Raw genomic sequence first — 9762 nt, 5'->3', positions numbered from 1 at the left:
ACACACACACACACACACACACACACACACACACACACACACACACACTGCCTGGCTCTGGAACAGATCCTTTGCATCCTAACCCTGAGCCTGCATGGCTGCTGGTGGTGGGGTGGAAGCGAATGGGTAAGGCCAGGACCAGTGTTAGAAGGGGAAAGAAGCCTCCTATCCTAGGAAATGTCTGGTCTGGAGGGAATGCCAGCTCTGATAGAGCAGATGCAGACAACTGATAAAGTAGTGTAAATGACTGGGCTTGCAGGTGGAGTGTACAACATGAGGAAGAGGAAGAGTGGTGCTAACAGCCAGTAAGAAGGAAGGTGTAGCAATCCCTTCAGGTTCTTGAGCAAACACTACTAATAAGAGTGCCTCATATGCTGGTGACGTGGCTCATTGGTTAAGAGCACCAACTGTTCTTCAGGAGGTCATGAGTTCAAATCCCAGCAACCACATAATGGCTCACAACTATCCATAATGAGATCTGATGCCCTCATATGGGTGTCTGAAGATACCTACAGTATACTTTGGGCCAGAGTGAGCAGGGGCCCAGAGTGAGCAGGGGCCAGAGCAAGAGGGAGAAAGAAAGGGGGGAAAAAGTGCCTCACTCATAAAATTGAGTTAGTTTTGAACAAGATAAAGCATGTGCAATTTGTAGTATAAAGTCTGACCCATAGGACATAGTCAACAAGTATGTCTCAATGAACGGTACATTCTACTTACAAGGATCACAACAACCTCATTCATAGCTTGATACTTTCCCCTCTATTTCTCAAATTAAACAGTCAACTGTGGTTCACAATATTCAATGGAAACTTCCAGAAAGAAGCAGCAAACACAGTTTTAAATGACATGTTCTTGTAAGTAATGCAATGAAGTTTGTGCCTCTTTGTCCTACCTGGAGACACTGAATCAGTGACAGAGTGGGCAGTGACAGAGTAGAAAACCTGAATTCTACCTCTGTCCTCCATGGACATGTATGAGTGTTTACAGACATGCATGCATGCACAACCCATGTGACTACACACATGTGTGTCCACACACATGCACAAATGCACACACTCAAAGCATCAGTTGAATGATAGTCGGTTGATAGCACTGATTGCGATTTTTGTAAATTTAACATGTATTAATAACCCCTTCTGAAAAGTTGGCTAGAACCTAGAGGTCTTATCAGAACCAATACCAAACAAATAACAGACAAAGAGGAGGCAGTTTTTTTTATATATTTATGGGTATGAAAGAGTAAAATTGAGAGCTATGGTGTATCTTAGTAACTGCCAACTCCAGGATCTGACTCAGACAGTAAGTGGGGTTAGGGGTGAAGAAACATTCTGGAGTAGAAAAGCTCACAACCCAAAGGAAGTATTGTCTACAGAGACAAGGGGAAAGAGCAGAGGTGGCTTGGGGAAGTGATGTTCGCATCGGTGCCTTTGTCCTTCATGAGGTTGGTACTGAGAACATCTGCTTGGGCGTAGCATGATGAATGCTCATATTATTGAGTGGAAATACACTGAGAGAGGTGCTCTCAGAAAGCTAGAGGATGAGGTGCCCAGTGTCCTCTATAGACAGAGGCTGTAGTCCGCACAGTACAAAGTGAGAGTATCGACGGGTTCTCTCATGGCTGCTGAGAGGCCCTGGCAAACTACCCCCACAGTTCAGCATCCTCATGCCTGTCTTTCTCACCTACCAGGCAGGGGATAGAAAACCCGGACACAGAGGAATTATTAAAGCCACCAGCAACTCACATAGAAATAGTCACCAAGCCTGACTCATTATTGAAGCCACCAGCAACTCATACAGAAATAGCCATCAAGTCTGATTCATCAGTACCCCTCACAGTGCCTCCTGTCTTTATAATTATTGGAGGACATGAGCCAAGGCAGAAAATTTCCCTTGATACGGTCACTTTGGAAAATGATAGCCTTCAGTGTCTGAACTTTAAATATAGGCTATGTTAACGGAACACCATGAGGAAGGAAAAGAAACCATGCTAAAGTTCTAAAATGTTTATATATGTATATGATGTATATGTATGTGTACGCGTAAATATATACATACATACATATGCATATACATACACACACATATACATATGAAAGACAATAGTGAGACAAGATTTTCTTGCAATCTGGCAGATTCTGGATGCTTACGTATCAATGGGAGGCACTGCAGTAAACAGACAAACTGGATTAGGGGAGATCCTAAGCAGGGTTTCCCCAGGGCGAGCCAAAGGCACACTCTGGGATGCAAGGTATGACAATGAAATGCAGACACAATATTAACACTCACGAATGAGTGTGTCAGGGTTACAGAGGTCAAAGAGTCTGACTAAGGTGTTGTTGGCACAGATAGCAGACAAAGTTTCTAGTCTTCCCTTTTTCTTCCTTGTCTACAAACTAATGTTAAGTAAATTTCAGTGAAAACTATGAAAGGATCGCTCTGTAGACAGACAGCCACAAGAAACATCAACTACAGGTTGAAGGTTCCTAACTTGAGAATCTGAAATCCAAAAGGACCCAGAACTCTAAAGTTTTCTGAGCCCTGACTTAAAGACACAAGTGCAAGACTCCATAACTGAGGTCATGGTATATACAAGTCTATAAAATTACCTTCAGGTTATGCATACACATGGAAGAAATATAAGCGGATTTTGTTAGCTGACCATCTTTGCCAAAAATATCTTATTCTGTATATGTAAGTTCAAACTGCAAAATGCTTCCAGTGCAAGTATTTCAAATTAGGGACATTCAATGTGTAGCAGTGTTTTTGGCTCTCTGCTCCTCCCCCTCCCTACACAGCCCACATGGAGGTCAGAGGACCTGTGAGAATTGTATCTCTCCGCCCACCATGCAGGCACCAGGGACTGAACCCAGGTCATCAGGCTTGATAACAAGCACTTTTCCCCCCACAGAGCCGTATCTCCAGAACTAATCATAAGATGTTTAATGCATGTTAAACTAAGAATGTGATCTAATGCTTTAGTGGGGAGGGTGTCATGTAAAATCGGTAGCATGGGTGTTATACTTTGGGGACAGTGTGACTCAGTTTGCAGGTCTACTGCCACTAATGCTCTCAACTGTTTGGGAACATTGAGGACAAAGTAAGGCGCATGGAGACACGTGCAGACTTGACCAGAAACAACAAATAAGTAGACATACGGAATTTTGAAATATCTTTTAGCTATGAGGTCTCAGCCAGGCAAAAGTCAATATTGTCATTTTTAGGAGTATGAGAAGCACAAAGTTTTTTTAATGCCGAGAAACAAGTATTAGGAAGGAGGTGACATTGAGTTGTGACATAAAATTCGCTCATTTGCTCTGGCCTTTGTGCTGGTACCCGATCTAAATACTAACAACTTCAGAGATTTTAATATTTGACTTTCCAGGCTAGAGTACTACTTTCAAATGTTAAAAGATTTTGATGAAAGGGCCATTTTACCTAGACATACAAAGAAATTTTATTTTTTCATACATACTTTCTTTTTAACCAAATCTGTCCACACCCAGAATTTCCGTCCCTACTTCCCAAGTGTGTAGAGTGACGTTCATTCAGCTGTGTCCTGTCGAGACATTAGCGACTCCATCATATAAGCGGTAGCTTCTATGGTGGCTTCCTATGTGCTCCAAACCCAGTTTCAAATAAGTAATCCTCACAATCCTTTAATGCCCTCATCAAACACTGATTTTGTGAGCAATAAGGCTGGCAGGTCTGACAAGTTCTGTGACTAAGTACATTGCTATTAATACTTATATATTTTTAAAAGGGTTCATATTTTTCCCCTCTTCACAACAACTGGAGCCTACTATTTTGTAAGTGGCCTTTCCTCTGCTCTCTCCTCCCCCTGTCCCTTCTGAGGAACTTCTAGAAGCGCAAACGTTTCGTAGGGCTCCAAAGTTACTTAAAAGCAACAGAGACAGAGGTGGCACCAGCTGAGTCCACAGCAATCACCTTTCAGGAAACTCTGCCGCCCCCATCCTGCGAGCATCTGCACCGCACCTCCTGCAAGTTCTCATTTGAAAGCTGATACTCACTTTTATGCCAGAGGAGGGGAGAAACACTTAAGAGCAGCCGCCTGACTCGGGAGATCCTTAATTCCGGTACAACCTCCCGGAAACAGCGTTTCTCCTCAACCGCTTCTGTTTCAGGAAACAGGAATCTAAAAAGAAAGCCCTTCCTTGCTCAGAACGTGCTTGTGTAACGCCACCACGAGACACGCCCCGTTAGGGACTGCTGCGGGAAAGGTATTCTGGGAGTTGTGTTACTGAGTCTGGCACCGTCCACCAGGAATACCCCAGCTTGATCTCCAGTGCAAGTTAATATGTCTGATACACGTGCCTCTGCGACACCTAGTTCTCCTCTGCACTCTAATTCTGAGATCGACCACGGAACGGAGAAAAGGAGAGCTTGTCTTTTGATGACATCAAAACAGTGACATCATGCTCCTAATTTCTCATTGGCGGTCTCTTCTTTCACTCTTGAATGACTCCACTCTGCCCTAGTCCAAATAAGGAGTTTCCCTGAACTTTCACAAGAAAAGGAACTTGTTGGAGGACTGGTTTGTCTTTCAGCGAAGGAAGCAAATGAAATCTGAGACTCAGGTTTTGACAAAAGCATGTCAAAAGTACATGAAAGGTTGTTAAAATGTTTATCAAAACACATTCTTATCGGAAAAGTTTTAAGAGGTCAACAATATTTTAACTTTCCTGAGCCTTTCTAAGCCTGCTGTGCTGAAGAAGTTTAGAAAAAATAGGAGTAGTTTTCATTTCTTTTTAATTTTTTTTCTATTTTATATGTATGAGTGTTTTGCCTTCATGTGTGTCTGTGCCCCACATGTACTGGTGCTTAAGAGGTGGTAAGCCTCCATGTGGGTGCTGGGAATTGAACCTGGGCCCTTTACAACAATAACAGCAACAAGTGCTCTTAACCACTGAGCCAACTCTCCAGTGCAAGAATGAATCTATTAATACCAACAGGATGGGCTTGGGTAAATGCTTTGGTAGAAGAACACAAATAGCTTCACACCTGGGCAACAAATGCTTTAGCCAGTTGGACAGATTCCAACTCTGTTCCCCAACAAAGCGGAAGGAACAAATCGACCAGTCAAAAACTAGATTGCCTAAAAACTAACTTACAATCGGCAATAATTCTTCATTTATGACTTTAGAAGTTGTTCAACCAGTCAGAGTGACAGTGTGCTCTTTTAATCTCAGCACTTAGGAGGTAGAGACAGGTAGATCTCTGTGAGTTCAAGGCCAGCATGGTCTATCTAATTAATGAGTTTCAGGACAGCCAGGGCTACACAGAGAAACCCTGTCTTGAAGAAAAAAAAAGAAGAAGAAGAAGAAAGCAAATGAGAAAAAAAAATGTTCAAGTAAGAACATAGAATTATTATAACAAACTTTCCAGTTATTTATATAAAGAGAGTTTCCTTTTTTACATATGTACTTAATTGGAATGTTGCTTTTAGATAATGTGTATCTATTAACTAATTTCTAAATACGATAAATCTTATTGAGAAATGCACTTTTAAAGAGCACACTATTATTTAATATTCATCAAATATGTACCTTTGTATTTATCTTTTAAATCAATTACAAATTAAAAATACATATATTGTAAGCATTGTATATGTCAGTCTTTAGAATGTTTATTCAATAGTGTCTGTAGCAACGAAGAGAAATAATTTTAATATATACATTTTTATTGTATACAAATGAGGAAAACAAGGATACAAGCATGAGTTTTGTACTATGAGAAAAGTCTATGAAGGAAATGGATTGGAAACATAAACTTAGAGAGACAGAAGAATAATATAAAATTTCCTATTGTTAAAAAAAGACTTCATAGGACAGCCAGGGCTACACAGAGAAACCCTGTCTCGAAAAACCAAAAATAAATAAATAAATAAATAAATAAATAAAATAAAAAGACTTCATGCCTTTATAGAGAGATGTTAGGGAGGGCCACATTATTTGACATATAATTTCACTTGGCCTTTAAAAAAATATGCATGGGCTTTGTGGCACACACCCTTAATCTCAGCACTTGGGGAGGTGGGGCACATGCAAATGAATTATCTGTGAGTTCAATGCCAGTCTGGCAAGCAGAGTGAGTCCTGGAGGGCTACATAGTGAGATCTGGTCCCAAGGAGAGGGAAGAAAGGAAGAAAGGAAGAAAGAAGAAAAGAAAAGAATTCTGTTTGGGAGCAGGTGAGTAAAGGAAGTGTTAGAAATTATTTGAGTCTGATGGAAGAATAGGAGGAAGGATTGTGGGGGTTCCAAAGGGAATAGGGACTCCACAGGAAAACCAACAGAGTCAACTAACACAGACCCTTGGGGGCTCTCAGAGACTGAACTACCAACCAAAGAACATACTCGGGCTGGGCCTAGGCTTCCCTCCACACATGTAGCAGATGTGCAACTTGGCCTCCATGTGGGTCCTGAACAACTGGAGTGGGGCTATCCCAAAAGCTGTTGTCTGTACGTGGATTATGTTCTTGTAGCTGGGCTGCCTTGTCTGGCCTCAGTGGAAGAGGAAGTGCCTAGCTTAGAAAAAACTTAAAGTGCCAGGATGGGGAGATACCCAGGGGGCCCCACCCACTCATGGGAGAAGGGGAGGGAGATGGGGAAGGATTGTGGGGGGGTGACTGGGAGGAGGGCAGTGAGCGGGATGTAAAGTGAACAGGTAAAAACATAAACTTAAATTTAAAAAAAGAAATTTTTGAGGAGAAGAATTGATATTTTAGTGCCTAAAAGAAGGCAATGGATACACAGAAATATGAGAAGACACTGAGAAGAAACCAGTGCGTGAGTCATTTGTCTTCATAGAGTCTGGACGATAGCCACGTCTGTCTGTGATAAGCATTCCTGGCAAAATTCCCAGAGCCATAGAAACATGAGATTCGATGTTTCATTTTTAATCACAACGTTGAGTTCCAGAAAGTTTCCCAGCATAACATTCCCCTGTAGAAACTTACAAGCAAAAGCTTCACTTACGGTAAATGTCTGAGGCTCACACTATAAAGGCAGCTCATATGGTACACTTAGAAAACCTGCCTGCCCTACCGAATTTATTCTGATTATCTAGGTTTTATAATTTTGAATATGAAATGCTGAAGCAAGCGCCTTTCACTTATTCACTTGTGTAAACATGACAGAAGTGTCTGGCTGTGGCAAGTGCTGCCTTGGGGCTGTGGGTGCTGATAGTGCACACAAGCTGTGCCCTCAAGGCCCCATGGCGGCAGGTGGGTGGAGGAGAAGGGAGCCAAGAGTTAGCCTGGAATATGGGCGGGAGTTAGCACAGACGGTGGGTGTTTCACGCTTTATCATCAGCGTGCCCACTTCTGCCCACTGCCTACTGGCAGATTTTGGAAAACCTTCAGGTAGATGATAATAAAGGCACGGATTTTAGACAGAAAACTTACAATAGGAAGTGCGGATTGTGGGAAGTGATAGGGTTAAAGAAACTGAATTCCAAAGCTATAGTGGTAGTCTAGACATAACCGATGGCTGAGCTCAGTTAATCTTGATAACAGTGGAAATAAACAGGCCTGGATGAGAGATATTCAGAATGGGAATAAATGATTTAAAGGTGATTGAAAAAAAAACAAACTGTAGGTAGAGACGAGCAGAGGGTGGGAGTAGACAGAAGAAAACACTCAGTAATATAAATATAATACTAAGACTTAGATGATTTTGTTCTATTCATTCTCTCTCCTCTGCCTTTTCCTCTCCCTCCTTCCCTCTCTTGTCCCTCCTCCCGTTCCTCCTCTTCTCCTTCCCCTTGTCCTCTTTCTTTACCTCTTTGTGCTGGGAATCAAATCCAGCACTTGACACATGTCTAACAAGCCACTACCACTGAACTCGACCTAAAACAGGATTTATGAAGAAAAGGAAGAATCTAATCTACAAAGAATTTGGGGAAAGAATGCCCAGAATGGCAGAAGAAAAATAACAGCAACAACAAAATTATGTACCTCAAATAAAACAAAACCAGCCACATTATATATAGTTCCTCTTCAAAGGCAGATTGGTTAAGGACTTAAACAAGGTGACAGTGAATTCAATCAAGGTCACGTCCTTGACACTAGGCCTGCCTGAAGGTGGGGCAGGAGGAGTGGGGACAGGAGGAGTGGGGACGGTTTGGGCCACAGTTGAAGTGAATAGGAGGGGTCAATAGAGGAAGATGGAGAGGAAAACAGAGAAGGACAAGAGAGCAACCTGGCTATCAGAAGCTCCCGTCTCTGACACCTTTGAAGAATTCACCTGGCTCGGTCCAGACTAGCAGGTCTGCCTCCCTTTGGGTGAATCAAAGACCAATTAGAAGTCCAGTTACAATGGTGACATCTTATTCTGGTCACAGGTTCTTCCCTCCTTGTGGAAAAAGGAGAGGAGATTAATGGGAAAAGGAATTAGATGAGTTACTAGGGGACTCTGCACACTGTCAAAAGGCAGAACCCCCAGCTAGGAGGCAAGGCACTCCTGAACTGAATTACACACAATCTGAGGAACTAAGGTAGACAAAGAAGTCAGAAGAGTGTGTGTGTGTGTGGGGGGGGAGGGTGCTTCCTTGAAGAGAAAACAAGTATCAGACATTTCAAGACCAGAGAGGGCCAAACAACTTTCTCATTTTTAGTCTAAATAAAACCAGGCTCCCTATATTACTTAAGTGAAATAGGGACAATTGTAGAATGGAGAAAGTACCTACAAGCTATTTGAGGTTCTATTTAGAGCTGAGCATGGTTATGCATGCCTTCAGTTCCAGCACTTGGGAGACAGAGGCAGGCTGATCTGTCTGAGTCTGAGGCCAACCTGGTCTCATACTGAATGCAGTATGTCTTCATAGTGAATGCAGGATTATGTAGAAAGTGTAGAGATCCTGTCAAAACTTAAAAAAGAATCTGTTCATGAAAATGTTCCCTGAGCCTCATATGACTGTCTTAGTCAGTGTTCTGTTGCTGGGAAGACACACTATGACCACACCAATTCTTATAAAAGAAAGCGTTTAATTAGGGCTGGCTTACAGTTTCCGGGGTCTGGTCCATTCTCATGGTGGGGAGCATGGCGACATGGAGGCAGACACGTTCCTGGAGAAGTAGCTGAGAATTCTACATCTAGATCTAGAGGCAGCAGAAAGAGAGAGACCGATGTGGGCTTCTGAAACTCCAAAGCACACCCACAGTGACACACTTCCTTCAGCAAGGCTGCATCTACTCCAAGGCCACACCTTCCAATCCCTCTCAAGTAGTGCTGCTCCCTGATGACCAAGCATTCAAATACATGAGCCTAGCGGGGACATTCTTATTCAAACGACCGCATTCTGCTTCCTGGCCTCCACAGGCTTGAGGCCACATCATAATGCAAAACTGCATTCAGTCCAACTTCAAAAGTCCCCAGCATGCAACAGTCTTAACACTATTTCAAAGTCCAAAGTTCAAAGTCTCTTAGGAGACATAAGGAGAAAAATTGGAACCCACCTGTGAAATCAAAATAAAAAAGCAGACCACATACTTCCAACATACAACGGCACATGATAAACGCTACCATTCCAAAGGCAGAGACAGAGAGCATAATGAGGAAAGACTGGACCAGGGCAGACTGAAAACTAGCTGAGTAAACGCCAAACTCTGTCTCCATGTCTGATGCCCAAGTACTCTTCGGATCTCCAACTCCTTTCTCCTGTGTTCTCTCTCTCTCTCTCTCTCTCTCTCTCTCTCTCTCTCTCTCTCTCTCTCTCTCTCTCTCTCTCTCTCTCTCTCTCTCTCTC

General features: G+C 42.6%; 1 protein-coding gene across 1 annotated transcript in view; it reads right to left on the bottom strand.

Moving 5' to 3' along the window:
• The window catches only part of Alpk1 (alpha kinase 1), a 101574-nt gene extending 97455 nt beyond the window's left edge, over positions 1–4119 (bottom strand). Inside the window, exon 1 of the mRNA XM_028760479.1 lies at positions 4029–4119. The gene's annotated coding sequence lies outside the window, so the exon portion shown is untranslated. The remainder of the gene's footprint in view (positions 1–4028) is intronic.
• Positions 4120–9762: the final 5643 nt, after the last annotated feature.

The sequence above is a fragment of the Grammomys surdaster genome, unplaced genomic scaffold, assembly GCF_004785775.1.
Source record: "Grammomys surdaster isolate TR1022 unplaced genomic scaffold, NIH_TR_1.0 126531, whole genome shotgun sequence".
NCBI classification, from domain to species: domain Eukaryota; kingdom Metazoa; phylum Chordata; class Mammalia; order Rodentia; family Muridae; genus Grammomys; species Grammomys surdaster.
Note: the sequence above shows the minus strand (reverse complement) of the source record. Positions and strands in the feature narration are given on the sequence as shown.